This window comes from Phaenicophaeus curvirostris (assembly GCF_032191515.1).
Source record: "Phaenicophaeus curvirostris isolate KB17595 chromosome W unlocalized genomic scaffold, BPBGC_Pcur_1.0 scaffold_35, whole genome shotgun sequence".
Classification (NCBI taxonomy): Eukaryota; Metazoa; Chordata; class Aves; order Cuculiformes; family Cuculidae; genus Phaenicophaeus; species Phaenicophaeus curvirostris.
In genome coordinates, this window is record NW_027206664.1 from 998,373 (window position 1) to 1,012,426 (window position 14,054).

Sequence of the window (14,054 nt, forward strand, 5' to 3'; positions counted from 1 at the left end):
AGATGCTCAACCACTGCATCCCTGCAAGCCAGGACCAATGGATGAAAGGAGCCCTGCAGCTTCCCCCATCCCCAAAATCTGCCCCTGCAGTGGAAGCCCACAAGCTGGGCAGCATGGGCAAGTGGGCAAACTTCACATAGACCTCAGTGGACACAGATGGCCACAAACGAGTCCAAGAGGCATGGGGCATTATATAATAATCGTAGAAACACAGAATGGTTTAGGTTGGAAGGGACTTGTAAAGGTCATCTAGTCCAACCCCTTGCAGTGAGCAGGGACATCTTCAACTTGATCTTTCCTTGTTCTCTGTCTCTTTCTATCGTAAGTCGCTTTATGGGCATAATTAATAAAGTGCCAGTTTAGATCGAAATTTGACTCCTTGACTCTCTTTGAATTATTTGCACTCTGAAATCATAAATGAAACAAACCATCACGCGTCCGCTTATGAGCGGACCATGACACATGCCTGCAATTAATTAGCAATTGCTGTTATACGGGATAGATTAAGATCTGCTGCAGAAATGGACTCTGTGGGACCTTCTACTCCTATGAGGATCCCAGATCCCACTTATCCTTGGTACTCCTCAACACTGGAGGAGTAGAGCATCCCCCAAGGCATGCAGCACCACAGAACCCAAAGGCAAATCCATCCCTGGCCAGGGACACAGTCACCAATGGCATGGCTTGGAGAGAGGAACCCCACCAGCTCTTCTGCAAGCCACCATCATGTTCCACCACTACATCCCTTCTCTTCCTCCAGCAGCCATGCAGATTACATGGCAATCTTGGATCCCATGAGTAGGGAACACAGTTCCCAAAACAACCAGACTGGCACCCCTGAGCAGGCACTGCTGGAGGGATTTTCCATTGGCACTGGCTTTGAACACCTAAGGGACATCATGATACAAACTGGAAGGCCTGAAGGATCCCAGTTAGGAGCTGGTGAAATGTTACAGCATCTAAAACTGGTCCTGAAGGTCTAATTCTGCATTGGGAGGTCAACAGGAATATTGCTGAGGAGGAATTTCTATTCTAGAGGCCTCACTTTCCCCCAAAGTATTCATCACCAAGACTACCCCATCAAAGGCACTCATATGTTTTACGTGCATGTATAATGACAATTTAGCATTGCTTTGGTGCAGGGAGCTTCACAGTCCAGCCACAGCCATTTTCTATCCTCACTATGGCTGAGAGTGGGAAACACTGAAATAAGTTTGACAGTTTCACACAATTTCATCAAAAACCTCAAAACCCCACAGAAAGCAACAACCATCAGCTCCAAGGATGAAGAACACAGGACTTCTGCATTTTTTCCCTTTGGCTTTCTCTCTCAAACTGGTTTCACTTGACTCCAGTTTCATTTTTGTTTGCATTTTTCTTAGATGAGAAGGGAACAAGATGCCATGTTCACTCCTGAAAACAAAAATGAAATTCTTCACATTTCTTTTATGCCTTTCTGTCACTAGGGTAAAGTATACCTCGGTATTAGACCCAGCCTGCGTGTCCAGATGGATATGGCATTTTGGAAGTATAGAAAATCCACCTGTCAAAAAGTTGGTGATCAGGATCTAAAAATAATCTTAGAACAGTTGAGACATGATGCATACTTTAGGTCTTACACATATGCATCCTTGAAAACACACAATGAACTCTAGAAGACAAGCACAGTCAACAAAAACAACACTAAGAGGGCAAAGATGTTCTTGATGATGCTCACAGCATCTAGCTGCTGGGAAAAGCATGATTAAACCTTCAGATGAGCTGTCTACCTGGGAACAACTCTCATCATCACCTTGGTCTTTTGGTGCAGCCACTGCAAACAACTCTCCCTTGGGCCTGGACACGATATCTGTCTCTGTTTGCTAGAGATGATTTAGTTTGGCCTTTACAACATAACTAGACTCACTATAAACCAACAGAATTGCTTTGATTTTTTACAGTGAGGGTGGTGAAACACTGGGACAGGTTACCCAGAGAGGCGGGTAGATGCCCCATCCCTGGAAACATCCAAGGTCAGGATAGATGGGGTTCTGAGCAACCAGATCAAGTTGAAGATGTCCCTGCTCGTTGCAGGAGGGTTGGACTAGATGACATTCAAATGTCCAACACAACCCAAAAGGTTCTATTGGTAGGATGAGTGTAAGATTGACACAAAGCATAGTTCATCATGGGATGCACTATCTTCTGCTATGGGATGCTGACTGATTTGGCCTTCAAAATGCAGAAATGGACCTGGTTTCTCCCTGTGCCTTTCTGCAGAACAGTGATGGACATCCCACTCAGGACTACCCAATGAGAGCCCAGTCTGCAGACCTATGCTGCAGGAGCAGAGACAGTGCTGCTGGGCTGAAGGGACACGGCATGAAGACCATCGACACAGATTCAGCAAAGCATTGAAAAGCAAACTCGTCTATTGCTCAAGTCCAATGGAAGTCCTCACATACTGCATTGGCTGCCTGAGTCAGCTATTTTCTTCTAAGCTTCATGGAAATGAATCTTCAGGAGGAATTCAAAGTAGTTGTTTTGCAACACCAGCTTGGGAAAGATCCTGAGTACAGATAGCATGTAAGATAGCTCCAAAATAGCTCTTTAAATGCTTTGCTGGATCTCCCACAAATCATTAGGGATGTCCAGATGGAGGCCCTTATTGCATAGGCCGGGCAACCAGCTGGGAAGACACCCTCTAAACTTCAAGGCTGACTGCCCATACTTGTTTAGAAATCACTGCAGTGATTTCATGTAGAAACTGCTCGGAAATGGTTCTCTTCATAAACTACATTGCTTGGAATTATGTTTTTTATTCTTAGCGTACTGCAAAAATGATTGCAAAAGTTACATGAAAACCATAGGAAAACACAGTGACAGGAAACTGAATCCAGTTTAGTTGAAATATTTTAAAGCTGAAAGACACAACCATGGTACATGACATTTCCCAAACATCTGCTAAATGCAAATACGCATGGATCCTGAACTATTGGTAACAATGCGAGTTGAATGAATAGATTTATCTTTTTACTACTTTGCAATAAAAGAGCTTATATCTCAGACTCCAGGCTGCCTCCTTTAAAAATACACCAAGGCTGATCGGTTATCCCAAGATCTGATGATCCTCCAAGAGATATAAACTTTAAACCCATGCCAAGATGCACAAACACGGTCCACCCCCACCCCCCCATGGTCCTGCCCCTTAAGACACGTCCTAAATAGTATGCCCAAGCCCCCATCTGCTGCCTTTTTATTTAGCTGTCTTCCTTTAGACCTTGTGACTCTTTGATCTGCAAGCAAGGAGACATCCTAGGTTTTTTCCATATTCTGCTTATACCAGTGCTTTCTAGTGAAGAAATAAATGTCTTTCCTGTAGAAGCTAAGGCAAGATTTGTCAGGATCTCCCAGCAGCTGTCCAGACACATGAGCTGACCCAAAGTCAATGGCAAGCAATTACTTCCGACACTGGGATCTAGTAAAACATCAATTCAAGGAGCAGAGATGCTTTGGACTTAGGTGTAACAGAAACCTTTATCAGACACATTAAATAAACTTCTTCAAAAATAATGCAGCACGCTATTTAGCATAGAGCTTTGGGAGCTAGGATTGATTTTGACATTGACTTACTGCAAGCCAGTGACAATCCTAAGCAGTTCCCCAAATGTTTACCTAAGTCTGTCCCTCTGTCAAAAGAAAAGTTGCCTCCTCTTGACTCCATTCCTGCCTTCTCTCTCATGCTACCCCTAATGATCACATGGATGTGTTGAGCTGTGCCAGGGTCTGAATCACTCAAAACATTTATTTTGTCTTGGATGAGTTTCCACTTTTCAGTTTGGGAACACGCTGCCTGGAGGGAAGCACAGAGCTGGGTCACCTTCTGCAGCTCCATGTAGCTGTTGGTTCTTGCTGCTTGGGGACCAGGACTCCCAGCTTTAATTGGGAAATCAGGATGATCCATAGCATCTGCACAAAACTGGGAATGGTTGGAGTAATGTTAATTTAAATGAAATAAAGTAGCCTGTTGTCCACGCATGTCCCAGAGGCTGTCACACTACATAAAGACATTATCAGAGAAAGAAGAGATTCTCAGTGCCTTCATGCCTGTTAATGAACCCAACACCTTCCAAATCAATCTAGGCACTCTCTTTCCCACAGGTGATCCCTTGAAGACAGACTGCTGTGGCTTTAGTATGAATAAATTGAAACAAAAGAGTTAACAAATATCCAAAAATAGAGAGTAAGTTTTGTTTTTTAATATGGAGATGAAAAATCCCTGGGTGATTTATGTGCCAACAGAGATGTTAGCTGCATATAATAGATGTAATATTTTTAATACTAATATTTTGGGCCTGAGTCAAGAGTGGGAATAGAGAGTATTTCCAGTGCTTTGATTTCTTTATTTTGCAAACGTCAGTTGCTAACTGGGGTCAGACAAAAATATTGTTTCTGCAACAAGAGCCCAAGCAACTTGAGCTGGCAACTTTTTCACACACTAACCATGCTAGGAGGTCCTGCAGAGTCCTCTCAGATCTTTGGGGCCAACATCCCCAACTTGGGCTTGCAGGGAGAAACGCTATCCTGCAGAGAGGGTGGCTACTTGCCATGCCCTAAAACTTCAAGCCACCTGTGAAACCATGCAGCCACACCACTGAATGCTGCTGGGCTTCTTCAAATGGGTCAGGTCTCGTGGCAAGACCTTGTGTGACATGGGGAATGCCATAAGACATTTTTTACTCATCAAAAGCATCAACCTCTGCTCACCCGTGTCAGCTCACCAATTGTCAGATAACTTAGAAGAGCAATCTGGTGGCATAAAGCCCTCGGTGCTTGTTTCAAGTGATCACTAGCAACAGCATATTTATATTAAAGAACTGAAAGCAGGAGAAAGAAACAAATTATTTCACTTCATATTCACTCCAATGATTGCCTTCTGACAACATCTCCATGAAGTCTTGCTGGAAAACAACGTGCAGATGGATAAACCCTTTTCCAGTACTGAGGAGCCATGCTGAAAACACTCCACCAAAGAGAAAGCCATTTCAACAACAGATTGATTTCCTAGTGCAGAGGAACTTGTCACTATATTTCCTTCCCTCAATTCTGGCTGGCTGAAATAGAATCATGTAGACAGTTGGTTTTTTGCACTACACTAAAAGAGTAGCCTTGAAGGACAGTCTCATAGGTGATAGGGTTTGCACATATGAGGATCTGGTGGCCATGGGTTAACTGCAAGGTCTGTGGTGGGGGAAGGTCCAATAACAGCCCCTTCCCTCCTTTCTGCCTCGATCTCCCCGCAGGGAAAGGGGGGATGCTGAAAGCAACCCTCTGCCAAAAAGCACTTTGAGGTTGATGTACAACAAAATACTGTAACGTTGTTTCATCTTTGGCTGTCTTGGGAGAGCTCTTGCATTGCTTCCCTGTGATTCTTCCTATAGCTGATTGACCCAACAGCACCCTATGCTTGCCCATTTGATGAAGACTTCCCTGCCAGTTTGGTTAAAAATAAATAAGTCACATCATCAGCTACCAAAGCAACATCAGTACAACCAAGATGACTAAAGTGCCCTGGGTGGAGGGCCACAAAAATGATCCAAGGGCTCGATCACCTCTGCTATGAGGAAAAGCTGAAGGAGATGGGGTTGTTCAGCCTGGAGAAGAGAAGGCTCTGGGGAGACCTTATTGCAGACTTTCAATACTTAATTGGATTTATAAGAAAAATGGGGACAGACTTTTTAGCAGGGCCTGTTGCAATAAGAAAAGGGGTCATGGCTTCAAACTAAAACAGGGTAGATTCAGACTGGATAAAAAGAAGAAATTTTTTACACTGAGGGTGGTGAAACACTGGAATAGGTTGCCCAGAGAGGTGGCAGATGCCCCATCTCTGGAAACATTCAAGGTCAGGTTGGACGGGGCTCCGAGCAACCTGGTCTTGCTGAAGATGTCCCTGCTCATTGCAGGGGAGTTGGACTACATGGTCTTTAAAGGTCCCTTCAAACCCAAACCATTCTATGATTCCAGAGCTGAATGCTTCTGTTGATGGTCTTGCTTTCAAAATGGCAAAACCTGTTTTAAATGATGACTTTCACTTTGCTGAACACAACTGAAGAGCTAAGGTCATGCTCAACAGGCACGTAGTCTGCAGGCACAGGACTGTCCCTCCAGGGTGCCACCACAGCAGGCCAACTGTAAAGACCAGTTAAAATCTGCTTCTGCTTGAGCACATCAATCAGGCCTACTCAGTTAGAAACTAAATTTGGTACAAATTCTTTCAGCTCAGTTAGAAATCCTTTAAAAGAAAAGAGATTTTCTGCAGGAGCCTCACTGGCTATCACAGGAACATCCCCTGTTTTCTGCCTGCCAAGCGATGCCAGGGATGAGCAAGGCACAAGCTACCCCATTTCCCTCCTTCCCAGGAAAGAAAAAGATGTGCTGCCCTCTCCAACATCCTCATCCTCCTACCCAAATCCCAGCATTGGGCTGATGCTGGTGCCTGCATCTGCTCTGGCCTTGGCTCAGGAAGTGACGTCCCTGGCACTTGCTCCCTTAGTGCACTCCCTTGAGTGTAGCAGGTGGAAGGGGATCCTTGGGCATTTCCTCACCTCTCAATGGGTAAATGGATTTTGAGGCACTTTTTTTGCTGCCTCTCCTACCCAAGTTCCTGGGGGACCCTGCACGACCCCGAGCAACTTCACTCACCAGCAATGGCTGGGAGCAGCTAGGAGCCCACCCCACCGGTAGCCTGCTGCCTGGACCTGACCCAGAGCTGCAGGCAGGCTATGCAGTCTGCAGTCTCCATCTAGAGCCCAGCAGAGCCTCTGCTCCGCATTGCCTCCATGCTGCAGCCCATGCACAGGATGTGCATGGGTCTCACCATCCAAAGCCCCCTGGTCTGAACTTGGTTGTGCTTTTAGCAGGCAGCAGCATCAGGCAGCAACTCAGCCAGGGAGGCTATTCCCACAGTATCCACTTGTGTTACCATCCTCGGTGTCTTCATCCTCAGAATCCCTACGATGCAAAGGGCTGCTATCATGAGAAGGTTAAGTTGTTTGCTCAAATAAAGAAGCAGCCTATAGGAGAGGAAGGATTTCAGCTCATTCCTCCCACATCCTTGTGCTCAGCATGGTAAACGCTTCCCTTTGCACCCTGACTTACCAAAGGGGATAAATTGATTCTCCAGTACCCAATGCCACAACATCTACGCCTCAAGAAGGGATCCAACCAAAGTTTTCTTCTTCCGTCCTCTGTCTGAGCTGACAACAAATTTCTGGCCACCTTCCTAGTTGAGTCCCTCCAGAAGTGATCACATTGACCATCTCAAACCCAGCTGAGTCCACCAAAACACAAGTGTGACCTCTGACAAAGACCATGGGATTCGACTCAAGTTTCTACAACCAGAGAGAAGCACAACACCAGACCAAGGAAGGGCCATTCCTGGGGCATCAAAAGATTACACTAAGACGATAAGAAACCCTGCATGGGTATGCAATAGGGTATACCATAGGGTATGCAATGTGCAATAGAGTGTGCAACAGAGTATGTATGCATTAGTGTAAGCAATTTGGTATACATAAGGGTATGTACTAGGGTATGCCATAGAGTATCTGATAGGGTATCTAATAGAGTATGCATTAGGGTATCCAACAGGGTATGCAACAAAAATAGCCCTTTTACACTGGTTCAAGGCATTTCTAATTGCAAGGATGTACCAGGCGCTGGCTCTGGCTGCATGCCAGCATACGCTCTGCAGCAGGCTCTGCTGCTCTGTGTTGAGATGTGCATTTTGTGGTGTTTTGTTTTGTTTTGTTTTTTTATTAAAAGAAAGTATCAGCCTTCTGTTTGATGTGTTGTTGGTCACAGTTGCCAAGGGGAGCAGTGTGCAATTACAGTCCCAGTGATGTCCACTCTAATAATACACTTAGCTCTGCATAGCTCAGATGCAGAAATAGCTCTGCTATAAAGAGCACAGCCATTTCAACGGAGGAATACTCCAACTTACATGTGTTACATGTGAAGGGTTTGTGGCACATTGCTTAACATCCCCCCACTGAAAAAAAACCGCACCTCAGCCAGTACAAACCAGTGAGTGAAACTATGACAAGCAAAAATCTCTTGCAGAAATCTTACTTTCGATTTATTAGTCAAGAAGGTATTTCTAGAGGGGTGAAGAAACCATTCATGTATCCACCAAGGTGTTCTCGCATGCCTCCATCTGCCCAAGCTCCCTGGGCTCAACTGAGCAGGTCCATCCCAAGGACCAACACAGCCCAAAGTTGTTCTTTGTACTAAATTCAATGAGCAGAAAATCAAACCCAAATGATCCACCTCCAGAGTTGAGTCCTCACATAGCAGCATCCCCTCCACTCAGACCAGACATCCACCCCATGATTCCCCTTTCCACGTCTCCCTTCAGCATCCTGAAAGGTTCACAGCACCCGAATTTGAGACTCAGTCAAGATTTCGGACCAAAGCACAGTGAGGGATAAATTCAAACCAGAGTTTTCCTGATAGATCCCTTTAGAGCCTGAAATGGTGCAACACTAGCCAGGGGGATGCTCTGTAGAGGAACTGCCTGCAGGGAGGAGGATGATGTGATAGCATGCCCATGCTGCCACACTGGCATCTGTTTTGGAATCAAAACAAGTCTCCCGAGATAAGCTGTGAACATGTGAAGCCCTTGAGCATGAGCACCTTGTCAACAGATGAAAATATTAGAGGAGCCAGGTAAAAAATATAGCTTATTCAGTTTATTGCCTGCTCTATGGGAAAGCCCCTTGATGCTTGTTTTAAGGTCCAGCAGGGCATAAGGATGCTGTCTATAGGTACCAGGATGCTGGTAGGGCAGCTCAACAGGTTAACGCCTTAATTGATGAGATCTGGTGGGGCTGAGCCGTTGCCATCGCAGTCTTGAAAGAAAGGGGCAAACAAGCCCCTACAAAACAGGAGTATCTGCTAGGAACAGATGGGGGGGCAAGTAGTCCAGCTCCAGGTGCCAGCAGCATGGGGCGGGGATCATCTTGATCCCGATTTATCACACTCCACTAGAGTAATTCGCCAGCTCACTGGTGCTCAGCAAGCTGAGCTCCTTACATCCAGAGAACAGATTAGTCTGAAAGGTTCTAGCGAGACACAAATCCAGCTCTGGAGCAAGCATTTTATTATAGAATCATAGAATCATAGAATAACCAGGTTGGAAGAGACCCACCGGATCATCGAGTCCAACCATTCCTATCGAACACTAAACCATGCCCCTTAGCACCTGGTCCACCCGTGCCTTAAACACCTCCAGGGAAGGTGACTCAACCACCTCCCTGGGCAGCCTGTTCCAGTGCCCAATGACCCTTTCTATGAAAAATTTTTTCCTGATGTCCAGCCTAAACCTCCCCTGGCGTAGCTTGAGGCCATTCCCTCTCATCCTGTCCCCTGTCACTTGGGAGAAGAGGCCAGCACCCTCCTCTCCACAACCTCCTTTCAGGTACTTCTAGAGAGCAATGAGGTCTCCCCTCAGCCTCCTCTTCTCCAGGCTAAACAACCCCAGCTCTCTCAGCCGTTCCTCATAAGGCCTGTTCTCCAGCCCCTTCACCAGCTTCGTTGCTCTTCTCTGGACTTGCTCCAGAGCCTCAACATCCTTCTTGTGGTGAGGGGCCCAGAAGTGAACACAGGATTCGAGGAGCGGTCTCACCAGTGCCGAGTACAGAGGGAGAATAACCTCCCTGGACCTGCTGGTCACGCCGTGTCTGATACAAGCCAAGATGCCATTGGCCTTCTTGGCCACCTGGGCACACTGCTGGCTCATGTTCAGTCGGCTGTCAACCAACACCCCCAGGTCCCTCTCCTCCAGGCAGCTTTCTAGACAGACTTCTCCTAGTCTGTAGCACTGCATAGGGTTGTTGTGCCCCAAGTGCAGGACCCAGCATTTGGCCTTGTTAAACCTCATGCCATTGGTCTCAGACCAGAGATACAGACTGTTCAGATCCCTTTGCAGAGCCTCCCTACCCTCCAGCAGATCCACGCTTCCACCCAGCTTAGTGTCATCCCCAAACTTGCTAAGGGTGCACTCAATGCCTTCATCCAGGTCATTGATAAAGACATTGAACAGGGCTGGACCCAGCACTGAGCCCTGGGGAACCCCACTGGTAACTGGCCTCCAGCTGGAGTTATCTCCATTTCCCACCACTCTCTGGGCCCGGCCAGCCAACCAGTTTTCCGCCCAGGAGAGTGTGCGCCTCTCCAGGCCAGAGGCTGACAGTTTCTGAAGCAGAATGCTGGGAGAAACTGTGTCAAAGGCTTTACTGAAGTCCAGGAAGATACATCCACAGCCTTTCCCTCATCCAGCAGCCGAGTCACTTTGTCATAGAAGGAGATCAGGTTCATTTGGCAAGACCTGCCTTTTGTGAACCCATGTTGACTGGGCCTGATCACCCGGTTCTCTTGCATGTGCTTCATGATAGCACTCAAGATCACCTGCTCCATGACTTTCCCTGGCACTGAGGTCAGACTGACAGGCCTGTAGTTTCCTGGGTCCTCCCTGCGACCCTTCTTGTAGATGGGCACAACATCAGCCAGCCTCCAGTCCAGTGGGACTTCCCCTGTCTTCCAGGACTGTTGGAAGATGATGGAAAGGGGTTTGGCCAGCACAGCCGACAGCTCCTTCAATACCCTTGGGTGGATCCCATCCGGCCCCATAGACTTGTGGGTGTCTAGTCGGGCTAGCAAGGCTCTGACCACCTCCTCTTGGATCATGGGAGGCTCATTATGCTCCTCTAGCTCCTGGGTTTGTACACAGAAGGAACAACTTTCTTGACAATTAAAGACTGAGGCAAAGAAGGCATTAAGTACCTCAGCCTTTTCCTCATCCCCTGTCACTGTTGTTCCATCTGCGTCCAATAGGGACTGTATGGTCTCCCTAGTCCTCCTTTTATTATTTATATATTTATAGAAGGATTTTTTGTTATCTTTCACAGACTTTGCCAATCTGATTTCTAGCTGAGCCTTAGCCCTTCTGATTTTTTCTCTACACAATCTCACTTCCCTCCTGCAGTCCACCCAAGAGGCCTGTCCCCTCTTCCAGAGCCCATAAACATTTCTCTTCTTCTTGATATCACTCAAGATCTCTCTGTTCAACCAAGCTGGTTTTCTCCCCTGCCAGCTTTTTTTCCGGAACATGGGGATGGCTTTCTGCTGAGCTGCTAGGATTTCCTTTTTGAAGAGCTCCCAGCCCTCATGGGCTCCCTTGCCCTTAAGGACTGTCTCCCATGAGACTTTGCCCACCAGCCTTCTGAAGAGTTCAAGGCCTGCCCTCTGGAAATTTAATGCTACTGTCCCGCTAACCACCCATTTCACTTCACCTAGAACAGAAAACCCTATCATCTCATGATCACTTTGTCCTAGGCGTCCACCTACTGCCACATCCCCCACAAGGCCTTCTCTGTTGACAAGCAGCAGGTCCAGGAGGGCACCCTCCCTTGTTGGTTCATTCACCAGCTGTGCAAGGAAGTTGTCTTCCACGCACTCCAGGAACCTCCTGGACTGCTTCCTTTCTGCTCTTAAAGGTGGGGTTTTTTTTAATCAACTGTAAATTATCTAGAAATGGCTGATGGAAAACATTTGATGGTGGAGGGGCCAGGACTGGAGCTGGGTAATGTTATACGATCAACCATATATTAATATATCATAAATATAACCAAATATTAAATATCTAAAAATGTAAATCATTAATATATTAATATGATGACTACATTATTCCATAATATCCATATATTATCCAATATATCTTATTGATATTGATACTATATCATATATCAATACCATCAACCCCCTTATTTCATATCAAGGCAGCTGCAACGAGTGTTTTGTGCTTCATGTCTGAGCCTGTCTCCATCCAGGGCTATCAAGACTGAATGCATCACAAAAATTCCTGATTTAGCACTTGAACAAAGTATTTAATGAATCTATGTGAATGCATCCAATTATTTCCCTGCATTCTGTGTTGCCCAAAAGCCAACTCAGCCCACACAAAGTACAGGCAGCCAGGCACAGTATCCAAGAGACAATCTCCAACAAGAGCAAGAAGGACAAGATGATGTGTCAAAAACTGGAGCAATGCTGGGCACCAAAAATGTGTGAACAACAGAGAAATTAAATGAGAGCTTTGAACATGCCGCAGATGACACATGCGTGTGAGGGAATGGCCAAATGGAAACACATATTAAATTAAGAATGGTTTCAGCTCTACATGTCCTGTCTCCAGAAAGGCAGAAAGACAGAAGTCCATGTGACACCCTCCCCAGAAAGCAATCCCCCTGCAGATGGTGGTGGCACAGTAAAACATGGTAAGGTCATGCTCAACAGGCACTTAGTCTGCAGGCACAGCCATGTGAGCACTTTAACTCTCATGACATGGAAAGAAGGATGTCTGAAAATAAGCAAAAGGAGGTATTTCTTCACATAATGCACAGTTAAACTGTTGAGCTATGCTACAGGAGATGTGAGCATGAGAGGTTTACAAGGATTCAAAAAGCACATTGCCAAAGTCATGAAATGAAAATCCATCAGGAGTTACTGGACACAATGCCGCGCAAATGTAGTCCTGCAGATCCTCAAACTGTATCTTCCGGAAAATGACAGAATCATTTTGATTGGAAAGGAACCTTAAGATCATAGAATCAGAATGATCTGAGTTGAAAGGGACCCACAAGGATCATTGAGTCCAAGTCCTACCCCTGCATAGGACAACCCCAACATTCACACCATGTGTATGAGGGCGTTGGCCAAATGCTTCTTGAATATTGTCAGTCTTAGTGACATTCCTGCTTCCCTGGGGAGCTTGTTCCAGTGCTCCCACCAGCTTTTGGGTGAAGAAGCTTTTCCTAATATCCAACCTAAACCTCTCCTGGCACATCTTCCTGCATTCCTTTGGGTCCTATCATTGGTCTCCAGAGAGAAGAGATCAACACTCTCTGGGCCCGGCCAGCCAACCAGTTTTCTACCCGGAAGAGTGTGCGCCTGTCCAGGCCAGAGGCTGACAGTTTCTGAAGCAGAATGCTGTGAGAAACTGTGTCAAAGGCTTTACTGAAGTCCTGGAAGACTACATCCACAGCCTGAGTCCAACTGTTAAGATCATCGAGTTCAACTGTTAACTGATGCAGCTGATGAGATGCATCCCAGAGTCCTGAGGGAATTGAGTGTTGTGGTTGCCGAGCCACTCTCCATGATATTTGAAAAGTCATGGCAATCAGAAGTCCCTGGTGACTGGAAGAAGGGTAACATTGTGCCCATTTTTAAAAAGGGTAGAAAAGAAGACCCTGGGAACCACCAACCTGTCAGCCTCACCGCTGTGCCTTGGAAGATCATGGAACAGATCCTCCAAGAAGCTCTGCTAATGCACATGTAGGACAGGGAGGTGATTAATGGTAGCCAGCACAGCTTCACCAGGGGCAAATCTTGTCTGACCAACTTAGTGGCTTTCTATGATGGGGTAACCACAGCACTGAACACGGGTAAACCAACCAATGTGATCTAGACTTCTGTAAAGCCTTCGACACGGTCCCTCACAACATCCTCCTCTCTAAATTGAAGAGGTATGGATTTGATGGGTGGACGGCATGGTGGATAAGAAACTGGTCGGATGGTCATATTCGAAGAGTAACTGTCAATGGCTCAAAGTTCAGAAGGAGATCTGTGACAAGTGGTGTCCCTCAGGGACCAGTGCTGTTTAATATCTTCATCAATGATATCTACAGAGAGATTGAGTGCACCCTCAGCAAGTTTGCAGAAGACACCAAGCTGAGTGGTGCATTTGCCACACCGGAAGGACAGGATGTCATCCAGAGGGACCTGGGCAGGCTGGAGAAGTGGGCCTGTGAGAACTTCATGAGGTTCTACAGGGCCAAGTGCAAGGTCCTGCATCTGGGTCAGAGCAATCTGTGTTTTCAGTACACGACGGGGGATGATGTGATTGAGAGGTGCCCTGCAGAGAAGGACTTGGGGGTGCTGATCGATGAGAAGTTCAACATGAGCCAGGAATGTGCACTCGCAGCCCAGAAGGCCAACCGTATCCTGGGCTGCATCAA

The 14,054-nt window shown here is 46.5% G+C and overlaps 1 protein-coding gene and 1 long non-coding RNA gene across 9 annotated transcripts in view; one reads left to right on the top strand and one right to left on the bottom strand.

Moving 5' to 3' along the window:
* Nucleotides 1–14,054, top strand: part of LOC138733840 (uncharacterized) — a 252,031-nt gene that overhangs the window by 202,769 nt on the left and 35,208 nt on the right. The window lies entirely within an intron of this gene.
* LOC138733828 (CBP80/20-dependent translation initiation factor-like) overlaps nucleotides 1–14,054 on the bottom strand; it is a 259,905-nt gene that overhangs the window by 69,929 nt on the left and 175,922 nt on the right. The window lies entirely within an intron of this gene.